This window comes from Haliotis rubra, unplaced genomic scaffold (assembly GCF_003918875.1).
Source record: "Haliotis rubra isolate DU_JTF1 unplaced genomic scaffold, ASM391887v1 Scf12, whole genome shotgun sequence".
Lineage (NCBI taxonomy): Eukaryota > Metazoa > Mollusca > Gastropoda > Lepetellida > Haliotidae > Haliotis > Haliotis rubra.
In genome coordinates, this window is record NW_025765114.1 from 3,235,968 (window position 1) to 3,262,563 (window position 26,596).

The 26,596-nt window shown below is 41.4% G+C and overlaps 2 long non-coding RNA genes across 2 annotated transcripts; one reads left to right on the forward strand and one right to left on the reverse strand.

The window, feature by feature from the left end:
- Positions 1-1,360: 1,360 nt before the first annotated feature.
- On the reverse strand, positions 1,361-4,803 carry LOC124263097. The gene is made up of 2 exons (XR_006894768.1): positions 4,741-4,803; positions 1,361-1,498 (listed from the first exon to the last, which is right to left on the reverse strand). It is a non-coding gene; the product is annotated as an uncharacterized LOC124263097 (long non-coding RNA).
- On the forward strand, positions 4,728-23,548 carry LOC124263086. Its single transcript, XR_006894767.1, has 3 exons — positions 4,728-5,016; positions 7,576-7,583; positions 23,539-23,548. It is a non-coding gene; the product is annotated as an uncharacterized LOC124263086 (long non-coding RNA).
- The last annotated feature ends 3,048 nt before the right edge of the window (positions 23,549-26,596 follow it).

Sequence of the window (26,596 nt, forward strand, 5' to 3'; positions counted from 1 at the left end):
ATAGTCTCACCCAATGTAGAAACATGCCAGGAATTAAACAGCTGACTGAAGCGCATTTCCTTCTTGTTGCGACACAAACCAATTGCACAGCACGATAGACACTGTGTCAAGTAGTCTGACCTTGAACATGTAAGGCATTTACGTAAACATATGCCTATACATGTTTCCTGTTTTTCACACCCGTGACGATTTTGGAAAAGAATATGTCCCTATTGGTGTGCTATTTATCCTCGAATCGACTGAAATGGACAAGGACCCAGATCCACAAAGCGATCTTAGCGCTGCGAGCGTAGTCAGCTAATGTTTAAGTATGGGGGCTACGATCACCTTAGCTTCAGCTCTATCGTGCGATCTCACGGTGCGACTTGTAGTCAGCCAATGTTTAAGTATGGGGGCTACGATCACCTTAGCTTCAGCTCTATCGTGCGATCTCACGGTGCGACTTGTAGTCAGCCAATGTTTAAGTATGGGGGCTACGATCACCTTAGCTTCAGCTCTATCGTGCGATCTCACGGTGCGACTTGTAGTCAGCCAATGTTTAAGTATGGGGGCTACGATCACCTTAGCTTCAGCTCTATCGTGCGATCTCAAGGTGCGATTTGTAGTAACAATTGGTTGTATGCATCACACTTGCAACAACACAACAAATTAATCGTAACGATTAACGATTAATTCCCACTACAAGTTGCAGTCTCTCGACCAATCAAATCGTTTAAAATTGTGTCCACTCCAGAGTAATGTCCCTGTGTTGCTGTTGACGTCATGTCTGAGACAGTCTAAGTAAACTTAGACTCAGTATTATTCGTTACACTGCTGAGTCTAACCAAACTTAGTAGAAGGTCGCGTCACAGAACACAAGTTTGTAAGAGAAAGAACATTGAGATGAAAGTTTATCCTGTTTTGCCTTTACATGTAGGGACCGCCTCCGTGGTGTAGTGGTTAGAGCGGCCGCCCAGAGAGCGGAAGGTCGCGGGTTCGATCCCCGACCGCGTCATACCAAAATACGTTAAGATATGGTACTTGTTGGTCCCTGCCTGGTGCTCGGCATTAATGGGTACAACAAGGACTGGTCGGCTTGGAGTCAGTATACTGTGTTTGAGTGGGGTATTCATGCTTTACTGCGGCATGGTATCTCAGTGAGCTAGCACTATAAAACCAGCTTAAGTATTGACTAGTACAAGCAGCCGCACATACACACGCACACACACGCATGCACGTCGTCATATGAGCGAAATATTTTCAAGCACGACGTTAAACCCAATTTCACCTCACCTCAACTTTACATGTAGGTGTATAATATGAGTGACTGAATGTCGTTTATCGTCACCACGACCTGTAATTTAGCACAGATATATTCATGAAGGGTTTTAAAGCGTGGTTCAATCTATTTCTGTACAGAAATGCGAATTTCCGGTGTGTAGTGATGACATTTTGGTGACAGGTTTACCATGATGACCCGTCCAGTTTCCACAAAAACAGAAACCTCAGGAATTTCGCACTGAAAGAGAAGTATATATTGTACTGCTGAACAATTACATCCATTGGTGAATACAGGCCACAGCAATCGATTAAAAAATGAGGAATTTAAGCTAAGAGTTTCTAAAATATTATTTCTTTATGTTCTTTTCATGATGAAATGTAAAGTGTTTCCATGGCGCTAAACTGTCTTCGGAACCGAACTCTGAGCCAATCGTCCTCAGTGGTCCCCATCTCGCTCCAATTCGCTGCAACCACCGTTGCAATTTCCTGTTAAAGAAATAAATTATCTCATATCCTTAATCTTAATCAATATTATGATTCCTTCTTTTGTTTGTCCCAGAACATTCGTTAATCTTGATAAAAATAATTATTATTGGGTCGTATCTAGATTGGTCTGATTTAGGGTTTTAACTTAGCTTTCGTTGTGTGGATGTTGTAAGCTATGCCAAAATTTAAAAAATCCTCAAAATTTAACCTCAGACAATATTCACTGAACTTGAGAGTCTCTTGCAGCCACCAGTTGTAGTTTTGTCTGATGGGAATGGTTATTATCACAAGGCCGAATACGTTATCTCCAACCTTGCCACGTATATACAATACACGTGGGTCACTTGCGGCCCCTTGATTGTGTATACTGACCGATGGTAGCTATGTGAAATTATCTTGACCACTGTGTCGCACCTTGACCTGATCAGCTGTCCAGTTTCACGTTTCAGGATAGTATACAATGACTCCAGTACTGTCACGTGACAAAGATTTTATCCGAATGGCCTCCAGACTACCGTCAGAAGAGACAAGTTGCTAGGTTTCATAGCAACCAGCTTTTAACAGATCATAATGTAACATGGTTTAAATAAAATTATCTGCCAGTCTCTTAACAGTGTTCTTAACGTGAAAAGAGGATTTGGGGTAACGTCCTAGCTTCCAGAATTAATTGCAGATTCCGTGATAGTATAGACATGAAAGGACACGAGAAATTGGATTCACACGTTGTGCCGTTGTCTGGGATCGAACCCATGCTTTCGGCAAGAGGAATGAATGATGTTACACCTAAACCCCAACCGAGCTGCTGGATATGAATGGAATTGATATTGTAAAGACATCGTATTGTCTGCGTGGTTGGACAGTCACTTATGTCCAACAGCCCACGCTCCGGTACTGAAAGGACAGCGAGAAAAATACTCGACTGGCCAAAGTGACTCTTGAATATGTGTAGCTTGAATATGTTATTCTGTAATGTGTGATATTTGCCTGTGTTGTAGTTTGTTCAGACTGAAAATCCATAGCAAATCGCAAAGGACATAACGTTGAATGTAAACTTCGTGATAAATCGATTAATCACGTCCACTGATTTTACGGTGGGCTAGCCTTAATGTATAATGTTTGCAAACACGGGAATTGGAATAAGTATTGTGAGAATACTTCTTTGAGTGACATTTAGAAGTTGGTGGGATGAACAAGTGAGATGGTTCTATGGACATGCAGCTCCTTTATATGCCACGTTACTGTGTAGACGCTAACATCATTATTAAGCAAGATTGAATACTGTGAGAAAGCAAGGCCAAATATTGACTCCTTACGACATTTAGGACATCCGGGTATCTTCATCCTGGTATCTTCATCCAAAGTGGGAAAAAGCATGAAAATGTGGCTCAAAATGATACTCAGATCCAGCCCTATAGATGTGAAGTAATCTTTGACTTCAAAGTCAATATGCTGGTCTGTTGGAAGGTACACTTACAAGTGCATATTTTGCAAGCACTGAACAGGGTTTTGATAAAAGATCTGCTTCAGAATCCACTATTGGAAATCTGGGAAATGGACAGTCACAGCTAACATTGACAAATGCAAACGGTTATTTCTTTCTCGTTTCAGCAACCTGAACTGTGATAACTTTGCAAAAATTATTTTTGTACCTGTGTACATATGTTCAATATGGCACTTTTCCTCTAAGGCTGAAACTAAAATATATATAATCGACACTATTTATGCTCTGGCGTTGATTTTTATACATTAAATTATTAAAATAACCTTTGACATTTGTCTCAATGCTAGCGGTTAGCTCCAATCCATGTTAGCTCCAATATTTTGTTGACAGTTCATTGGCTGGGTTTAAGACACGTACAGAACAATATGCCACAAACGAACATATTCCACAGATCCTTCGTGACAATTCGTGCACTTCCGGTTTCGGCCAGGGGTAGGTGATGCCGAACGCATTTCATCGGACACATGCATTCCGCCCTTGACACAATGAAGTTCGTGGTAACGCATAGCAGTGACGTCACTGACGCAATGACCCTCAACACGACTGCATTAGTCTGCAGTCAGAAAACGTGTCATTCCCGTCAACAAAACATGGCAATGTTATAGTCACCACCTGTCTGGACCTATCCCTTACCTCTGTAGTCTCAAGGAGAGTGACGTCAATAACACAAAAAAGTTATGTACACTTAAAGGATATGTTCGAGATTGTTTTGATATTTTTATGCATAATGTTTTTACGGATTTTTTATACTTTGTGAACAACCATTTCTGGTCCTGTCCTCAGTTCGGCACTGACCCTACAAACAGACCTGGGATGGTATATGGGCAGTTTTACTTCCAGGCTGACTGAATGTAAACAAAGTTATTTACCAACGTATGTACGGGATCATTTTCCTTACGGAGCATTCATTTGGGAGTTGAAAATGTTTTAAAAAGAATGTTTTTGTCCAGAAATATGTCTAAAAGGAATAGTTTGTTGTCAGTGGAAAAATATAAAGTTTTTTGTGGAATATACCCAAACGTTAAAATGTTTAGTTAGAAATGAATAGATTTCGTGATAGTGCGTTGTTATAGAAACCAACCGTTCACCACCACCATATACACAACACCATACAAGTCACATGGATACTAAAGTCATTCCGGCAGAGCTTTATATCAGCTCATCTTAGACCGCTGACTAACTGGCATCCAACATATCCAAAGTTTGGTAATGCTAGAGAATGAAGTCCCGTCACAAATGATAAAATGATGAAAATGTCCTAACACCACCAGTAAAGGCAATGTTTCTACAGAATTTCCCTTTTTTCACCTCAATATAATTAATCTTACCCTTTTATGTATTCAGAAATATCAGCAGTAATGGTGGATTCGTCTAGACAAGAACACCTGTGTAGCGTGGGCTCTGTGAAACACCAGCCTGTTCTGCACTGATTGTAAACGACTATTGGCTGATGGACAAGTAAAGATAATGTACGATGAAAAGGTTTGTGTTACCTCTGATCCTTATCTGACTTCAGGACTGGAAAAGAAGCAAACCACGAGAATATTTCGAGTGCTTTTATCGAGCATAAGTTTCAGTTTGGCTACACATATGAGAAGCATAGGCGTTGCGGGGAAATTATATGGTTCAGGGACTGTGAGACAGACTTAGGCCAAAGCTGCGGTCTTCCTTCGACAAAACATGGCATATCTGGACTTGCCTCTTTATAGGATAGAATTACTATACACCCACGGGCTTAGCATTCAGTTCAGCCTTGGAGCAAGCCTACTGTAGACACACTGCCAAGAACGATCATCTTGAATTGTTTCGTTTCGGATGCAGTTTCGTTTTTTGTGAAAAACATTCCTGTTTTCTAGTAGTTCCAGTAATATAAACATGGCCGTGACAACCTGGTTTGGTTGTTTGTCCTGGACTGTCAGGTTTCTGCAGGTTTCTGGGTATTCGTTGAGTAACATCCTGGTTATATATGGACATGACACAGAGAAATGAAACACACTTTCCCACGTCGGTCCGCCAAACCGAGGATATTCGTGATTAGGAATGCCCGTAGGTTATGACGTCACCAGGATGCGAGCAGACGACAAACATGAGTTGCTTGCGTTACAGCGATGGTGATGAGATATCAAGGCTGTCAGCCTGGGTAGGGGTGTTTAATGTTGAGCTGTGTAACTCAACGACGTATGGCGTAGCTGGTGCTGTTACAGTTGAGGACTATACACTCAAATTAGGTTTTGTTTCACATGCATGGCTTTGCTCTTTATTTCGCATATCGACAATCATCAATTGAGTTTCTGTGGGCCGATGGAAAATATATGCAGCAGACGATGTTTCCACGTTACATCTGACTTGAGCAATTGGGCAACATGCCGCAGTGAGAAACGTCGGGGAATCCCCGAATACAGGCCGTCTGACCTTCAGCATACTGTTGACAGATCACGCTGACCCAACACAAGCTGGGAAAGGTCAAGCCTTAAATTATCACTGTTCTAAAACACCAATTTCGTAACTTACGTGATACGTCTCACATCCGTCTATCAACATCAATCAGAGAGGAAAAAGCTTGGATCCGACACAGCACGAGTATAGCGCATGTATTGTTGGAACCACACCACACACATGTGTCGCACCATACATGTACAAACAGACCGGTCAAAGACGACTGCATTTTATGGAGGACTTTAGATCCAAACGCAAAACTTGGCGTCTAAACATGTTTAACAGCTAATCGTATTAAGGGTCTAATGTGTTTAACGACTGAACGTATTTTGGGTCTAACGTCTTTAAAGGTTACACGTATTTTCGGGTGGAGTTTAGACTTGTGTGCCAGTATTATCATTTGCTTGATAACGGTGTTAGTAGCTACACCGAAACGTCGCTCATATTATATTAAAGAAGTTGTTTATCCATAGAACTCTCCTCGTTGTTAATTCAGAATTTGTGTTTAAATGGTGATTAGGGGGTGAGATGACATTGTTTATAGTGTTTAACACGTAAACGTGTTTAGATTGAACACTTGTATTCCATGTAGGGTTTTAATACATTCCTAAACATTTTAGATCTAAAGATGTATTTTGTGTATTAAAATTGTAAACACTTTATACTGTATGTTCCTGTCATATAGTAGCTCTATATCCCGTACAGCTTGACATTTTAGACATTTTAGGGCATATCGACATAACCATATGTTCAGCTTGAACACGTTACACGTAAGATGGAAAGGTTGGATTTAAAGGATTATAATGTCTAGTAACTGTAATTTGTAGAATTCTCTCACGTTTAATGTTCATTATTTAATGTCCATCAGAGGAATCCATTTCACAATATATACACCTTTTGTCGTTTTGACATACGAGATACAAACTATCTCATTGTTTCATCACCTCTGATTTTCAGTTATCCATTGATATACTTTTCACCGCCTTTTTACGCCGAATGGAATCTGTTTCGACTGATAATTGACACTGGTTACTGTCTTGCGTTGACGTTGACACACGTAACTATTCGTACCATCGCAAGGATAATCCCTGTGTTCTGCATGAAAAAAAAATCCTCTTCACCGTCTCCTTTATCGACACACTCTGGCCCTATTTTCAGGTCCCGATCCTGGCTTAAACGTTCGCCCAAATTATTATCCCTGGTAATCCAGTAATCGTTATCGTGACTTTCAACATTTCAATAAGACAACTGTTTATGGTAAATGTACGGTAGTTCGAACCTTCTTCATCACTTATAAGGTGAGTGAGTGAGTTAAGTTTTACGCTGCTTTTAGCAATATTCCAGCAATATCACAGCGAGGGACACCAGGAAAGGGTTTCACACATTGTACCCATGTGGGAATCGAACCTGGGTCTTCGGCGTGACGAGCGTATGCTTTAACCACTAGGCTACCGTCCCTCACTGATAAGGAGTTGACATTATACATCGCAGCAAATGTTGGCATCAGTGATGAATTTCATTAGTAGACATTCAAATCAATTGCACTACATGTTGCAATCGACAACTAGCGCTGGCTTCGTGCCTAATGTCCGAGACATCTGTCACACATCAATGATGTTTATCGTTGCGGTGAATGCTGTCAATTACATTTCTACGAAAACACCATTCAAAGTCCAGTCTTTAGTGAAACTAGCCATTGATTCCTGAACAGTCTCCATATTACGTAACGATTTAACTCTCTTTATTCACGCACAGTGAATGTCTTTTTTCTCAACAGGATCTAACATGTTTACTGAATAGATGCACCGGCCATCTTGTTGATACCAAGGCTTCTTTCCATGATGTCAGGCTGGGATTTTCCATCAGCTAATCTTGAAACTTCCCATCTGAAGGGAGAGGGGTGTGACCCAAACAATACAACGTAGATGTTTGACTAGGACAAAGACGGAATATTTGCGACAATAATACATCATTGAAGGAAGCTGTCTGAAGGCGTGTATGGTAGTTAAATAGATTGGCGCTGAAGTACTTACAAAGACGAAAGACAGATAAAATATCTTTTCTTGTGTTTTCGTTGGAACACATTTTGATAGGTCAAATCCTCTTCAGATCTTACTGTTAATAAATTTAAATTAAAACATATTTTGTGTTCTGATCAAGAGAGCCAAGTACCCTCTGAACTTAGGGTCATGTAAGAACCATGTTCATGTGCTGAAGTCCCCGTGTTTCATCATAAGTTCAGCAACATTAAATTTGGCATCAATACAATGTGTGACCCGACACATCAAAACTGACCCCTACTGTATCTTCCAACAAATGTACTTTCCAATGAATCTCTGAACTTCAACACAGAAGTCATAATTCAAATTTCACAACTGGATTTTCTGGTTTATCGATCACTTGATTGTCTGGTTTGCTAACAGTCCGCCGTCACATGCCGGGAGTGCTGCTGCGGAGAATCGGGCTGTAAATACTCTTGTAGCCAAATTGTGGGAATGGTGGGTGCTACCGGTAGGGCAGGACATGCTTACCCTTTTCGCTGATATTTTAGCAATTCATTGATTTATATTTCCACAGCTATTCCCCTTTACAACACATGGAATCTGTTTGTGAAAATAGTCAAGACTCTTTGGTCTCTTGCAATGACGTTTCACATGCCCAGGTCGGGGTGACCTCGCATTCCCACTGTTTAGGCAAATAAAACACAAATTTGTAAGAGTGAGTGTGAGTGAGTTAGTTTTACGCCGCTTTTAGCAATACATGTATTCCAGCAGTGTCACGGCGGGGGACACCAAAAATGGGCTTAACTCATTGTACCCATGTGCGGAATCGAACCTGTGCCTTCGGCGTGACGAGCGAACGCTTTAACAACAAGACTTACCCACCGCCGCCCATTTGTTGAAAACCTGCAAGTGAGTGAGTATTGTTTTACACCGCTTTTAGCAATATCACTTCGGGGGACACCAGAAATTGGCTACACACTAGAAACCTGTAAACATGACACAGAAGTATCTATAGTCATTTTCTTATGAACCATATACTGGTGATGATGTTTGTGTTCCCCTCTGAACTAATCTCTTGCAGCGCATGTAAACTGAATGACACCATGAATAATGTTTTACGCCACGGTTAACAATATTCCAGCTATATCCAGCGGCATGTAGGTAATGGAGACTAACTAGTTACCACATTCCATGGTGCCAGATCACCCCTTCCCTACATCACTCTGCTCATGGGACGCTGGGACGGGTTTGTGCCAGATCATCCCTTCCCTATATCAGTCTGCTCATGGGACGCTGGGACGGGTTTGTGCCAGATCATCCCTTCCCTATATCAGTCTGCTCATGGGACGCTGGGACGGGTTTTGACTCGTAACGACGCTCCGGGTCATATATAACAGAGGAAATACTGAAGTGTGGTTCAATGTCGTCATAAACGGTACTCGGGATCTAATATGACGGCAGGCGAGTTTCGGTGTGAGAGGAAAGTCAGAGTGACCCAGTATAAACTACTCCTTCGACAGTAGCTACGAACAGGGCCTGTAGCGGACAGCACATGTACAGCCCATAGCCAGGGTGGTCGAAGCCCGTCGTTAGGACAAGGTCACAGCGCTAGTGTAGCGCTCTGACTAGCGTTGCTCCAAGGCTGTACTGAATGCTGAGCCCACAGATGTATAGTCATTCAATCCTCCAGAGAAGCAACTCAAGATAAGCGGACAGTACATCTAAGGACGCCAGTCTGTTAGAGGAATATATATATTTTTTAGAAATTATAATGTAAACTATTAATTATAGCCTTAAAGACTTGTGCAAGTCTACGCTCGGACTAAAGTGTGTGAGCTAGATGTAGACTTGCACAAGTCTCTAAGGTAATATTTAATAGTTTAACTGAAATTTCTGAAAAAAATATAAGTAACAGACTGGCGTCCTTATACGTCTGTCCGCTTATCTAGACTTGCCTATTTAAAGGATAGAATTACTGTATATCCATGGGCTCAGCATTCAGTATAGACTTGAAGTAAGGTTAGGCTAGATGTAGCGATGCAGCTAATATTAAAGTATGGGAGCTAGAACAGTTGCATTGCTGTGACGTATGTTATAGTATTGGTATGTTACGACAGATGTAAACGTATACACAGCTATGTAGTATTCAAACATATTGTCAATATTCAGTTGAACTACTTCACAGTTTCCTTTGCTTTTGAGTGTATGCATTGTTTGTTAGCACTGGACTTATGTGCACATGGAAATGGTAAAGGAATGAAGTGCTCCATACAATATCAGAGAAATGAAATCAGTATTCACTTCGTTGCTTATATTGTTGCGTGTGTACTTGCAGACGTTCAATGCACCTCTTGAGGCAGAAGTAGGACCATTGACTCACAGATAATTGTGAACTTTGCGTCGTCGACAACCCTTCTCAACATGTAAACAGGCCGTTACGACACTTCACGTCTCATTGTTAAGGTGCAAGCTGGTCTTACACGTACTTTCTTAAAGGGGTTTTGTTTCTGTCGTAAAGCTCTAGACGGGTCTGCTGTGTTGATGTACCTTACACGAACAACAAATTTTCACTTTGTTCGCATATCTTCAAAACAACTTAGTTAGTATAAAACAAATTTATTAGTATAATTAGTTTATTTAATTATTTCTCTGAGCAATATATGTACATTGCATTATTCTGTTGTGAAGGAATGCCGGTTTCTGTGGCGGGATTATTTTTATTCTTATATAAAGAACTGAGCAGCGTGTATCTAATGCAGTCCGGGTAATGCTGCATGCTATGGCCATGTTTATAAGTTCCGCCTTTTAGGGAAATGAAACAGTTGACATAGATCTATCAATCGGTCTTGTGGATATCACTTGCCATAACTCTTGCGCATAGAGAGGGACGGGAACTAAGTATCTAAGGTGCCGAAATTCGCTGTGCAATCTTGCTTCTCTTAGATGTGGCAGGATCCTCTTATCATACGTTCGTATTCCTGATTCGCTCTGACTATAATTCAAATTCCTGATCTTTCACTTTCGTCAGTGTAGACTTCGATAACACACTACTATACCAACACGCCATGGTTTAGCTTAGATGATGTTTTAGACAGACAAACAGGCATCAGTCAGTATTTCCGGTTTTAGGCTTGCAATACACCATGCTCGGATTGTACATGTATGTTTGCAACCATTTGCTGGCTGAGAGTGCAAGCCCAGTTTAATGCGGATTACGATTTTTTTGGAATCAAGTTGTCGGAGCGAAATGAACAAAGTTGAAAATGTCATTATCTTTACACCCTTATTCATCTCTCCGAGGTGATAGAAACGAAATACAAATGATGTCACTGTCCAAATAAATTGACGTTATATACTACCCATCAAAAGTTTAGACTCACTTAAAGCACTCACTATATGTTATGTATATATATGTGGTTACATCGAAGATGAATTTCTCCACTAACTTGGGGGAACTGCACAAGGGTCATGCATCAAATTTCTGAAATGCATGTGCAAATATCGTACATGTGAACTGCTGTGTTTTGGTGTAAAGATTTGTTAAGAATTCGCCAATTTTCACTGATTTTCATCATGTATTGAACTCATGATAATATTCTTTTCAACGTTACGAATTTGTGTTACAATACATCAGTTCATGTTTAGACAGTACCTTTAAACATTAAGGAATATTTTGCAAATCTATATAGTTTAGAACAGTTGCGTGAAGTGAGTGACTACATTTACACTAGTGAGTCTAAATGTTTGCTGGGGAGTAAATGATACTAATGACGTTCAAGTTTGGGCGAACGTCGTCTTTGTACCATGAACACGAGACAAAAACGTCGTGCCGTTGACCTTGACTTCCTGACGAAACGAGGAGACCTGAGTAATAATATGGACGTGCACTTCTTATTCCTTGAACGACATCATTTCCGTGAAAACTGTCTACAGTCGGAAAATGTTATGAATGAGTAAACGCCAGCTTAGAGCCCATCATGCCCAGGCTGTCTCATGGTGGCCTTGGAATCTCGACATAGTCGCCTACATACCTAGTGACCTGGGAGAGTCTTCAACAAACATTCCAATCTATTTCTGTTTGATGCATTATAGTCATAATGTCTGTACTATTGTATTACGTTGTTACAGTGAGCTGTGTTTCTTTCACATCACACAACGTATACCATTCATCGAGCTATGACGGCGCATAATAAACTAGGATCAGCTTGCAGCGGCACTCAGGCGGACAAGGATCAGTCATTTCTACTGCTTCGGAATGTCGAAATCTCATAAAATGTCTACTGGTGAAATGGTATTGACGAAAAGCTATTAACATTTGACGACGAGGACCAGAGCAGATATACATGAATACAATGTCCAGGAGTTCCCAAGACGGGTTTTATGTGTGCGAGTACAATCAGGCGTGCTGCTAGGAGTGTATGTATAGTTGAAAGTTTCATGCTCAGTCATTAGAGTGATTCAGTGACCTGTAAACAATGTAGTAACAGTTTTACTCCGAATTCAGTATTGTTTGCTCAGGTATGTGATCAGAGTGTATGGCGGATCATCACATGAGAGTTTCACCGAACTTGTGTCACGATCTGCGTTAATGTGCCCTTTCGTCCAACAGAAATCTCCTACACACTCATACACACTCACCTATACACACACACTCTCTCTCTCTCTCACTCATACACACTCACACACACTCAGTCACTGATTCACCTACACACTCACCTACACACACACACACTCACTCATCTACACATACATACACATTCACCTCCACACACTCATACACACTCACCTAATAACACTCATACACACACACTCACAATCACCCACACGCACAAACATACTCACACTTATTCACGAACGCACACACATTAATACACACACGCACGTAAGCTAAATCATGTATGCACACATATATATATACATTCATATATACAAAAAAAGCTGACATGAATACACACATTCATATCCACACACGCACTCACAGAATCATATGCACACGTACATGCACTTATATGTGCAAGTACACACACATTTATTTACACAGATACACTCAAATGCATACATACACACAGGCATCCACGCACAGTCAAACCCTTATACACACACACATAGTCACACACATACACACACAAACTCATGACACACTCAAAATATATACGGACATATACGTACTCATTCTCCGCACACCATCAAGTTTCGAAGGGATCCACTCGGGCAGCCTAGGGATTGTCTGGTCGCACTCGCTCACTCACCTCATTCACCCAGCCACTCACTCACCTCATTCACCCAGCCACTCACTCACTCACCTCATTCACCCAGCCACTCACTCACTCACCTCATTCACCCAGCCACTCACTCACTTGAACATTGATCCTTCAATGTGATCGCAGCTGCTACTTTACCCTTTCAGTAACTGAAGTGAAATATGAAACGTACTGCAACTGTTTACACTAGATTTGTTTACCTTTGCTCAGCTACGTGAGTGATCAGCATGCCAAGATAGATATGCATTGTGAACATGCTTTGAATAGATTCTTATTTACCAGTTGGTATTCAGTTTCTCGACTCTGTCACGAAACACATTGTATAGGTTGGCATTGTGTTGTAAGTCGGGGTCTTGTGTGACTTGTCATTCTATTTATCATACATTGAGTTAACTTGAATAATCAGTGTACGTCTAATCAACTGATGAACATTTTGAAATGCTTTCTCGGCCGGTCATTATTTGATTACCGGTGGACTGATTGATCGGTTTATTTATAAGTTCCTTGTTCCTTCCTTCCTTCCTTCAATACCTTCCTTCCTAAGTTTCATTACCATATAATAAAATACTTGTATTTCTGGGGAATGTCTGTGGAGAGTTTCAGCGTTACGAAATACGCCACCAGGGTCGATACGGGAGGCAACAACACAGGACCATATAAGTGGATAGCAGTAATAACAGCCCATTTACGTTCAGACATCGTTATAGTCGCCATTAACTTTGATTTCAGGAGCCAACAGGGAAATACATCATGGTGTCTCACGACCAGGAAAACACCGACATATTGACCCGCAGTTAATACACACAAACAGGAGAGTGCAAAGAAATACACAATCACGATCATTATAAGACTCCTTATGTTATTTAACAATGAAAAATATCATGAACATATCATGAACATATCATGAACATATCATGAACATATCAAAAGAGTATGTTCCATGTCAGCTTCAAAGAAGTTAATTTACGTGTATCTTAACAAAAAACAACGTTTATGAAATTACATCGGAGTACAACTAGCCGATGAATATTTGTAATTTCCCTGTACTCCATGAAAGAGTCGCCTGGGAAACCGTCGCTATGGCTGACTGAAAGTCGGTGAGGCGTGGAAAATACGGCGTTATGGCGGCCATATCTTTGCCATTATAATATTTGTCACTGGACTTGAAATAGCTCGCGCGGAGAATCGCGGGGAATCCCCGTGTGGTTCACAAACACATTGCGATGTTGTCATGGTCTTCAGACATCACTGATCACACACCCTACGTCAGTCATGGACGATTAAGCACCGGGGGGTTGTGATTTTCCGTGATGAAATCTTTCTTGTCATCATTCTACGAATCATACCTTTCAGAGTTGCCTCGGGCTGCTTTCATGTGTTTGATAAGCGCAAGTGTAAAGCACACATTTCACAACATTATCTATTTATGTCTGGATGCCCTTGGTATTTCGTACTTGCGTAATTGTATATGAATGTATTTCACATCTTGGTGCTGGTGATCTACGTTCAGTTGCTGGTGATCCATACCCTATAATGTATTGTCCCGAATAGGGCTATCATTTTAACGTTACACACTGGCTTCATTCTATCTTTGATACTCTAGTTTTTTTACTGTCCATTGACGACAGGTTTAATGAATACCTTATCGATGTCAAGTTTGTTCTCGTCACTATATGGCTAAATATAGTGCCGATGTGACGATAGTAAGTACTGACTCACTCACTCAGTATCTTAGTGCTTTGGAGTCGAGGGTACTTACCCCGCCGGGAGCCAGTGATACGGGGAAGGGGGAGAGGGTGCGGGTTGGGAGATGTCCGGAGGGATGCACATGTCGAATATGAGTGACTGGTGTTGTAATCAAATAGTATAATAACATACTCACAATTCTGTACTGTGTCATTACCTCACAAACAGATGTGCCTTTGAAAACATACACGAGCAGAACGGTGGGGTAGCCTAGTGGTTAAAGCGTTCGCTCGTCACGCCGACGACCCTGGTTCGATTCCCCACATGGGTACAATGTTGGAAACCCATTTCTGGTGTGCCCCGCCGTGAGATTGCTGGAATATTGCTAGAAGCGGCATAAAAGCATATTCACTCACTCACTCACTTACTCATTCACATACACGAGCGTGTACATCTGTTTTAAATGTATTCATACACACTGGATGTACTGCTTCAACATTCCTAGTTAAAAAAAGAGGACCAGCCAACACTACAGAGCTGGAGTGTCCAGGCAACAAATCATGCTCGGCATCAGATGAAAGAGTCACCTGTGTATGTATTGTGTCATACATGTACAAATGCCAACAATCAGTTGGTCTGAGTGTAAACGTGGTTAACACTTGTGTATGTCTATGCCACTCTGATCGGAGTATTTAATGGACGTGAAAATATAACGAAGGTTAGAAATAATGAAAAGTGTAAGATTGAAAGCGATGGGGAAAAACTGCTCTACAACACACGCCTTAAAGCAACCAATGATGTTCGTCCATGCACGTACAATCCACGACAGGTTACAGGGTATGAAACTGTTCATTCAATATGTAACTGAACTACACTGTTGGAAGTTCAAAATGCGACACCTTAGTGTGCCATATTGACGTTGCTTATATATAGACTGAGTGAGTGAGTTTAGTTTTACGCCGCTTTTAGCAATATTCCAGCAATATCACGGAGAGGATACCAGAAATGGGCTTCACACATTGTACCCATGTAGGGAATCGAACCCGGGTCTTTGGCGTGACGAGCGAACACTTTAACCACTAGGTTGGCCCACCGCCCCCATATATAGAGAGTTTCAAGGTTGGAGGTCTACAGCCTATAGTGATCATGTTTACGTTTGTATCACATTTCTTATGCTAACATCGGCGTCAGTATCTCCCGTAACACAATACTCCTGTTTGTACAGCTGAAACATTTACCATATGAGATGACATATAATACAATACCGGGTAAGAATAGTCTTCAGACACCCATGCTCGTCGTAAGAGGCGACTAACAGGATCAGGTGGTTAGGCTGTCTGTCTTGGTTGACATGTCATTGTATCCCAGCTGCGTAGGTCGATGCCCATGATGTTGATCACTGGATTGTCTAGTCCAGACTCGCCACACAGCTGGAATAGTGTAGCGTTCAACAACAAACAAACAAACAAACAAACACATATACACAATTTCGTTGTGAGGCAGACATCTATATCACAATGACTTGCCTCAGCACCATCACCCCAGGTCCGAACACTAGTATAAAACGTGACAAGCAGACACTTTCCCCACTGGACTAACACACCCTATAATATTTACAGATGACAGTTACATTTCCGACTGACGATCCCATGTCGGAAAGTAACCCTTTTAAATATACCCTTCCAGAAAAGGAAACGCATAACCCAGAAATCTCCTGCGAAAATGTTGTATTTTAAAGCATGTATAACTCGTCCACAAATAGTACATGAATTTTTACATCAGGTTAGAAGAAGGAAATGTCTATCTAACCAAGTGAATGATTTTAGTTATCGGAGACGATGAGCGCGATGGCGACGACGTAGCACGGTCCCGACGTCGGGTCTCCTGGCTCTCAGTCCAATCTCTCTCAACCTCTTCCGTACCGTTTGACCGGATATCCTCCGAAGTCCAGACAATTGCCGATTTCCGAAAGTAATCTGGATTTTATAGCCAGACAGCGTATGCTCTTTGCTGCACAATTTCAACTGGAAGGTGATTTCTGTGAGTTGTGGCGATGCCTTTTTAATCCTTGTAAGAAATGTCATCAAAATCAACATTTTCATGTCAAGTTGTGCAAAATCATGTTATCAACACTTTTGTTACATATTTTGACGATTGTTTGAACACCTAGGTAATTAATAGATTTTTAAAAATACCAAATTGCCTATGCGTTTCTTCTTTTGGATAGTATATTACTGTAACCATCCCTTGCTCCAAGGCTGTTCTAAATGCTGAGCCCATGGATGTATAGTCACTCTATCCTACGAAGAGGAAAGTCTGGATAAGCGGACAGTACACGCTAAGGATACCAGTCTGTTATTTATTATTGTTTAGAAATTATCATTTAAACTATTCATTTTTACCTTGGAGACCTGTGCATGTCTACCATACTCGGGTCCCTTCACACTCTAAGGATACCAGTCTGTTATTTATTATTGTTCAGAAATTATCATTTAAACTACTCATTTTTACCTTGGAGACCTGTGCAAGTCTACCATACTCGGGTCCCTTCACACTCTAAGGATACCAGTCTGTTATTTATTATTGTTCAAAAATTATCATTTAAACTATTCATTTTTACCTTGGAGGCCTGTGCAAGTCTACCATACTCGGGTCCCTTCTTTTATATAATCCGTGATGGAGATAACACCACGTAGTCTGTAAACATGTGTGTATAATGAACGGATCACAGTGAGGTGTTCAGTTAGTTCAGCGTTATCACAACAGTTTGTGTTGTTACTAAACTCTGCATGGAATTAAATATGTCAGTGAAAACAGACTGTCGAAGTAGCAGTCTAACACAAAAAGAAAATAATTCATTGGCCTGTAAAATGTAAACTTTGACAATATTGTCATATCTTTTTGTTTAAAAGTATTTTGTTCATAAAAGAACATGATTGGAACAAGCTGTGAAACTTAGCCCTTTTACAGCAGTTGCATTCATATATTTTTGCAGTATACATAAACATAATGTTACAAAAAGGAAACAGAGAGTAAAGAATAAAAGGATACTTTTTATGTCATATTATATAAACAATTACTGGCAAAAAAAAAAGAACATTAACGCGGAACCCTGTAAAATTATTGATGGGGCACGGTGGCCAACGTACCAGAGGCAACGCAATTGCTATCCATGCCCAGAGTTACGTCCCTTAATCGTGACAGGATCAAATGGTCTAGTACGAATCCCAGATTCGTCTTGATAACGACTGTTTGCTATACCCGCTCTCACTAGGTTCACCAAATGTGAAATTTTAAGACCTGCACAACTTTTCCTCCCATATCCTGCGTGGACCATCTCTGACTAAGCTCCCTTACCAATAGGTCAACCACAGTGGGTGAACGGGTCCATCAGACTTCAAGAAAAAAAACACTTCACTCACTGTATTCAACGTCCAGAAACATCTAATTTACTGTATTCAAGTACATGTAACTAAACAACGTTGAAACTGTGTACATGTGTAGAATAGTTCCCATTCAAATCGGTTCACAAAATGTGTAAGTTATTCATGTTATTGAATGCACTCTCAGATCCAGGTGAACACTGCTAACCCTTGTACTGTATCTTCACCCACGCTGTACTGCACCATTAGCATGATTAGAGTGCTTGGCATAATAAGTACACAACCCAAGTTACTGCTAATATACCTGCCAGTTGATCATTTGCCATGTTGGAACCATTTGGCAGGCATCAGATTCAGTGTAGCGCATGATAGTCACTCGTGAAAACAAAGCCCAATTTGCAGCATGTGCATCCGACCTCCCTGAATGATTCCTCAGCTGTTTGTTGTACTATTGCCAGTGACAAGTACAGGTATAGTACATTGTGATCATCTATCAGTAGTAGCACGACGATCACAGAACAAGCAATGAAAGTATTTACGTTACAATGTCCACTCTACATCATATGGCCTGACCTGACACAGCCTCATCCAACAGAAGACCCGTGAAGATCCGGGTTTGAATTGATCTTCAGTAACCCATGCTTCTAAAAGGCGACTAATGGGATCGGTGGTCAGGCTCGTTGACTTGCTTGACACATGCCATCGTATCCCAGTTGTGTAGATCGATGCTCATGCTGTTGATCACTGAATTGTCTGGTCAAGACTCGATTATTTACAGACAGCCGCCATAGAGCTGGAATATTGCTGAGTGCGGCGTAACACTCACTCACTCACCCAACAGAACATCAGCCTCCCACAATAGAGGATCAGCCAACACTACAGACCTGGAGTTCCATACAGACCCAGGATCATACAGCATCATCCCATACAAACCACTCTATAGTCTGTTTGCAGTGAAAACGTACCAATGAATTTCACTTTAAACAAAAAATGTAAATCGAATAAAGTGAATAAATCCTCATAATTTTACCTTGCCAATTGAACATTTAGATCTCAGAATTTCATTCAACTGAGAATAAAAGTTGTTTAACAAACGATAACAGATTCAAATCGCTAGTATTGGTTTGTACTAGAAGGGCAGTAGTTGGAACAGTGAGACAAATGCACGTGCGGTACGTGATGAGCGTTGACTTAGACTAACCCTATTTGTTCTCGGTGTTTCATTTAATATGCATGCCCTCTTGTAATACAAACTAATAATAGCGAATTGAAACCATGATCGTTCGTTAAACAACTTTTACCCTAAGTATCAAATTCTGAGATTTAAATGTTCAATTGGCACTATAAAATTATGAGGATTCGCAATCTTAATTTCACTTTTTACGTTTTTGTTTAAAGTGAAATTCATCGGTACGTTTTCAATGCAAGCAGACGTAAAGATAGTTATAACCAATATTCTCACTTCCAGACATGGTACGTTGTCTACAGACAGAGTTCCAGACAATATCCTCTGTCTACAAATTGGCAAACAATCTGATTTCTCTAGTGTACTAAAACTACAACTTGGGATAAATCACAAGGTAACAATCACAAGTGTAGCCCCATGTATATATACTAGTATAATATATGCCATCCCTCGAGACGTTGTCGCTGCTCCTCCTGTGTGCGTTCAGGTTATTACTGGACAGAAGCGGCGTAAGTCTTCAGCTGACCACGCGGCCGGTGGTCATAGCCGACAGACAACATCACTAGCCACAGCAAGGTCATCAGTCCTCTAACAGTCCTCTAACAGTCCTCTAACAGTCGGATACATGTAACAATCAGTTATCTCCTAATGCATGTCATGTATAAGCAATATTTAGGACCCTATGACAAGATAGGCGGGATAGATTGCTTAGTCCAGCCAATCTGGCACTGGCAACTGGCCACGGACAGGCATTTAGCTGAAAGTTGGTGGTTAGCTGACTCTCGTAAGACCTATTCTGTGCAGGACTATATGCTACGGACAGGTTTGCGTGTGTAAACGCAGACGTCTGTTACATATGACTACACTTGCAAAGTTAGTCATAGCGGAAATACGTTTTAAACCTTGTCTCGGATAGTCATGTTGTGCCACGATACAGTGTCAGGCTGACATGTTCTGGATATCTACATGTTGGAAGGATATTGTGTTGAAGTTGCAACCGGAAGTAGCTCTTAATTTTACAAGTTATCGTCTGACGTCACCGGAAATTGTGTGCATGAATGCATGGTAGAGGTCTAATTTAGGAGTCTGGCTGCAGGTTCATCTGCCGGCCCCTTAGAATCCAGCTGGTTAACTTAGAAGAGGATATATTTTAAAACTCTCTAAACACATCTCTGCTTACAGTCACACAGATGAGTGAAATAAAACTGTGTTAAATGTCTACATCACACACACATGTTGTTAACTATCCCATATGCCACTACAGAGACCGGGAATTACCCAATATATCATACACAGAGGCGGGGAACTATCTCATATATCACACACAAAAGCAGGGAAATATCCCATACATCACACACAGTAGCAGAGAACATTCCCATACATCACACACAAAAGTAAGGAACAATCCCATACATAACTCACAAAAGTAGGGGAACTATCCCATATCCTATCTTATATACAGACACAGAGGCAAAGAACTATCATATGTACACACACAGAGGCAGAGAACTATCCTACGTACAGACACAGAGGCAGAGAGCTATCCTATATACACACACAAAGGCAGGGAACTATCCTACATACACACAGAGAGGAAGGGAACAATCATATTTACAGACACAGAGGAAGGGAACAATCCTATATACAGACACAGTGGCCGAGAACTATCCTATATACACACACAGAGGAAGGGAACAGTCCTATATACAGACACAGAGGCAGGGAACAATCCTATATCCAGAAACAGAGAACTATCCTATATACACACACAGAGGAAGGGAACAATCCTATATACACACACAGAGGCAGGGAACTATCCTATATACAGACACAGAGGCAAAGAACTATCCTATATACACACACAGAGGAAGGGAACAATCCTATATACACACACAGAGGCAGAGAACTATCCTATATATACACACACAGAGGCAAAGAACTATCTTATATATACACACACAGGCAGAGAACTATCCTATATACAGACACAGAGGCAGAGAACTATCCTATATACACACACAGGCGCAGGGAACTACCCTATATACACACACAAAGGCAGGGAACTACCCTATATACACAGACAAAGGCAGGGAACAATCCCATATGTCACATACAGTAGGGAACTTTCCCATACATCACTCACAAAAGCAAGGAACTATCCCATACATCACATATTGAAGTATAGGGAACTTTCCCATACATCACTCACAAAAGCAAGGAACTATCCCATACATCACATATTGAAGTATAGGGAACTACCCCATACATCACTCACAAATACAAGGAACTATCCCATACATCACATATTGAAGTATAGGGAACTACCCCATACATCACTCACAAAAGCAAGGAACTATCCCATACATCACATATTGAAGTATAGGGAACTACCCCATACATCACTCACAAATACAAGGAACTACCCCATACATCACTCACAAATACAAGGAACTATCCCATACATCACATATTGAAGTATAAGGAACTACCCCATACATCACTCACAAAAGCAAGGAACTATCCCATACATCACATATTGAAGTATAGGGAACTACCCCATACATCACTCACAAAAGCAAGGAACTATCCCATACATCACATATTGAAGTATAGGGAACTACCCCATACATCACTCACAAAAGCAAGGAACTATCCCATACATCACATATTGATACATAGGGAACTACCCCATACATCACTCACAAAATACAAGGAACTATCCCATACATCACATATTGAAGTATAAGGAAGTACCCCATACATCACTCACAAAAGCAAGGAACTATCCCATACATCACATATTGAAGTATAGGGAACTACCCCATACATCACTCACAAAAGCAAGGAACTATCCCATATTATCACATATTGAAGGGCATAGGGAACTATCCCATACATCACTCACAAAACAAGGAACTATCCTATATATCACTCACAAATACAGGAACTATCCCATACATCACATATTGAAGTATAGGGGAACTACCCCATACATCACTCACAAATACAAGGAACTATCCCATACATCACATATTGAATACATAGGGAACTACCCCATACATCACTCACAAAAGCAAGGAACTATCCCATACATCACATATTGAAATACAGGGAACTACCCCATACATCACTCCACAAAAGCAAGGAACTATCCCATACATCATCACTCATTGAAGTATAGGGAACTTTCCCATACATCACTCACAAAATACAAGGAACTATCCCATACATCACATATTGAAGTATAGGGAAGTACCCCATACATCACTCACAAAGACAAGGAACTATCCCATACATCACATATTGAAGTATAGGGAAGTACCCCATACATCACTCACAAAAGCAAGGAACTATCCCATACATCACATATTGAAGTATAGGGAACTACCCCATACATCACTCACAAAAGCAAGGAACTATCCCATACATCACATATTGAAGTAACTATCCCATACATCACATATTGAAGTATAGGGAAGTACATACATCACTCACAAAAGCAAGGAACTATCCCATACATCACATATTGAAGTATAGGGAAGTACCCCATACATCACTCACAAAAGCAAGGAACTATCCCATACATCACATATTGAAGTATAGGGAAGTACCCCATACATCACTCACAAAAGCAAGGAACTATCCCATACATCACATATTGAAGTATAGGGAACTACCCCATACATCACTCACAGAAGTAAGTAACTATCCCACAAATCACTCAGAAAAGTAGGGAACAATCCTATATACACACACAGAGGCAGAGAACTATCCTATATATACACACACAGAGGCAAAGAACTATCCTATATATACACACACAGGCAGAGAACTATCCTATATACAGACACAGAGGCAGAGAGCTATCCTATATACACACACAGGCAGGGAACTACCCTATACATCACTCAGAAAAACAGGGAACTATCCCATACATCACTCAGAAAAGCAGGGAACTATCCCATACATCACTCAGAAAAACAGGGAACTATCCCATACATCACTCAGAAAAGCAGGGAACTATCCCATACATCACTCAGAAAAGCATGGAACTATCTCATACATCACTAAATCACAGAAATCAACACATCCGAGAACATTGTTCTCTGTTCTTTACGCACAATGCACCGCTACGTGACATCCTTGTGTTGCCTTCGTCTGGCACACTGAAGCACACTTGTACACAGCGTGTCTATGCATTCCTGGTTACTAAATGGCGTCAGCTTTCAACGGCGTGCTCGGCTAATGTCACCAGGAACAACGTCATAATCAAACCTGTACGTGGTTACCGTGCTTTAACGATGATCCTTACCTACCTTACCCACGTACATCTTAGAACAGGTTGATGATGTCATAGAACATGAACTTTCAGTACGGTTAACAGGTGAAGAACGTAACACGGTGTTGGTAACGAGACCTGAACTCTCGCAAATTATATTCAGTGCATATTTTATTACACAATAAACCTCTCTCTTCTCATTATTTCCAATGCTGATTTCGTTGATTGCTGCATTTCCTGGTTTCACCTTTTAGACCGGTTTGAACAAAATGAAGATATTCCGCACTCTTTCAGAACTATGGGACGTAGAACAGCTGATCAACCAAAGCTGCCATTACTCAGCATCAATATGCAGCGACAGAAGGATGCGGCGATGATATGTCGGCCAGACTTGCCCCATTTCTATCTCGGTCAAGTGACACTCACTTTATCACTTCAATGGCTGCTTTGCAGGCTTTCAGGAAAGGATATTAGGAAGCCGTTGTAAACATAACGATCGAGAAATGCACTTCAATCTCTCGTAAATCAAGTATAGATTACCTTTTATCGGGATGATTTATCTCACCTGACAAACCCATTAGGAATTACTGTATTGTGTGCCTTGGATAGATTTTATGTTCTGTCAACCAAAACTCTACAGTAAAAAGTTACTGTGATTACATAAATGTAATTAAAGCTGATGACTTATAGGGATTATAATGATTCTGGTGGTGTACACAAGAAGTCACTTGGTGTGGAAGACCAGGGGAGCGTGATGCTGTTTTATAGGTAGTTGGGCAATACAGAACGTCACAACATAGATAGTCACGCCTTATTTCTTTCTCCTTGACGCAGATGCATATCTCTACATTGAGATAAGCAGACATTTTACATGTACGTGTGTAACAAATACACTGTTTTGTGTATGCGTGTGTGCGTGTGTGTTTTGGAAAGCGTGTGTGTGTGTATGTGTGCGCGCGGGTCCTCTGTGTGGTTTGGGGAAGTGTATGTGCATGTGCGCGCGCGCGTATGTGTTGAGGGTATGTTCAAGGGGGAGGGGGGGAGCTGTGTCTAGCCATTTATGTGTGTGCGTGTGTGTGTATGTATGTTTGACCTGTGATCTTATCATTCATCTGTATTTCTTGTGAGAGGTCATATATGAATACATCACACGTTTTATGGATAACAACTTATGTCTATTCTTTACACGACGTTTCCGAGCTAATTCTTGCTCCTTCATCAGGTGACTGCGGAGTCAGTACTGAGAGTGAATATATGTGTAGATTAAAACATGTTTACACAACACAAACAGGGAGCATGTACAAAGACTTCAAAGGCCACATCTGAGTTAAGGCAGAACCAAATATAACATTTATCTGTAAAATCATGTGTCGGCAGCCGAAAACTGATGAAACATTTTTAATGTAATGTCTTTGTTATTACCCATTTATTCAGTCCAAATGGCATATAACCTTTTCGTTTCTCATCAAAGTATAGTAAACAGTTTGATTTGACGTTTGGAGACGCGAGCCGTTCTTCTCAATATACGCCTCCTTACAGATGGACATACTATTCAAACGTCACGAGACCAAGCGAGGTTTCAGAAGCGACATACATTAGTGATTGATTAATACATAACATTATGCCTACATAAATTTGTAGTTATATACGAGACGTTGAATGTATTCATTGCTAATCGATATTTCATTAACTTTGCGTTGCTATGCTGCCATTGATTCAATTTGCTGAGAGATAAGAGGATCAGCACAATGCATGCATTTTTACTTTTATCACTGAATACATCATCATGAGACATGACACTACCTGGACACCCCACCACGCGACATAACACTACCTGGACACACCACCACGCGACATGACACCACCTGGACACCCCACCACGCGACATGACACCACCTGGACACCCCACCACGCGACATCACACTACCTGGACACACCACCACGCGACATAACACTACCTGGACACACCACCACGCGACATGACACTACCTGGACACCCCACCACGCGACACGCCTGGACACACCACCACGCGACATACACTACCTGGACACACCACCACGCGACATAACACTACCTGGACACCCCACCACACCATAACACTACCTGGACACACCACCACGCGACATAACACTACCTGGACACCCCACCACGCGACATAACACTACCTGGACACCCCACCACGCGACATAACACTACCTGGACACCCCACCACGCGACATAACACTACCTGGACACCCCACCACGCGACATAACACTACCTGGACACACCACCACGCGACATGACACTACCTGGACACCCCCACCGCGACATAACACTACCTGGACACACCACCACGCGACATAACACTACCTGGACACCCCACCACGCGACATAACACTACCTGGACACCACCACGCACGCACACTACCTGGACACACCACCACGCACTACCTGGGACACACCACCACGCGACATAACCACACACCACGCGACATACACTACCTGGACACCCCACCACGCGACATAACACTACCTGGACACCCCACCACGCGACATCACACTACCTGGACACACTACCACGCGACATGACACTACCTGGACACCCCACCACGCGACATGACACTACCTGGACACACTACCACGCGACATGACACTTCATGGACACAAAACATCAACGTATGTTCACCACTTCATGCACAGAAAACCACACAATATGTTTACCACTTCACGCACACAAAACATCACTGTATGTTCATCACTTCATGCACTCACAAACATGACAAATAATTACTAGGAAGTATGATAAACAGTGTTGATGTCACCAGATGGTATGCCCAACCTATTTGATGCCACTGTAACAACCCTCACTTCTCAACTCAGTCTACAACAGCTCTATGTTTGTGCAGAGACACGTGTCGTGCTACTGATAAGGCAGTCGATCTATCATCTGGTCTGACACAGCGCCTGCAACACCTGATACAGTGTTGTGATCAATCGCCATTCGTCTGTGTACAGCATGTTGACCTCTGCCCCGTTCATCATTACAACTCAGTCACTCATAACACCACTCGTGTGTCACTGACGTAGTCAGATAATAACCAAGCGTCTGTACTATTAGTGTTTCGTACAAGTGA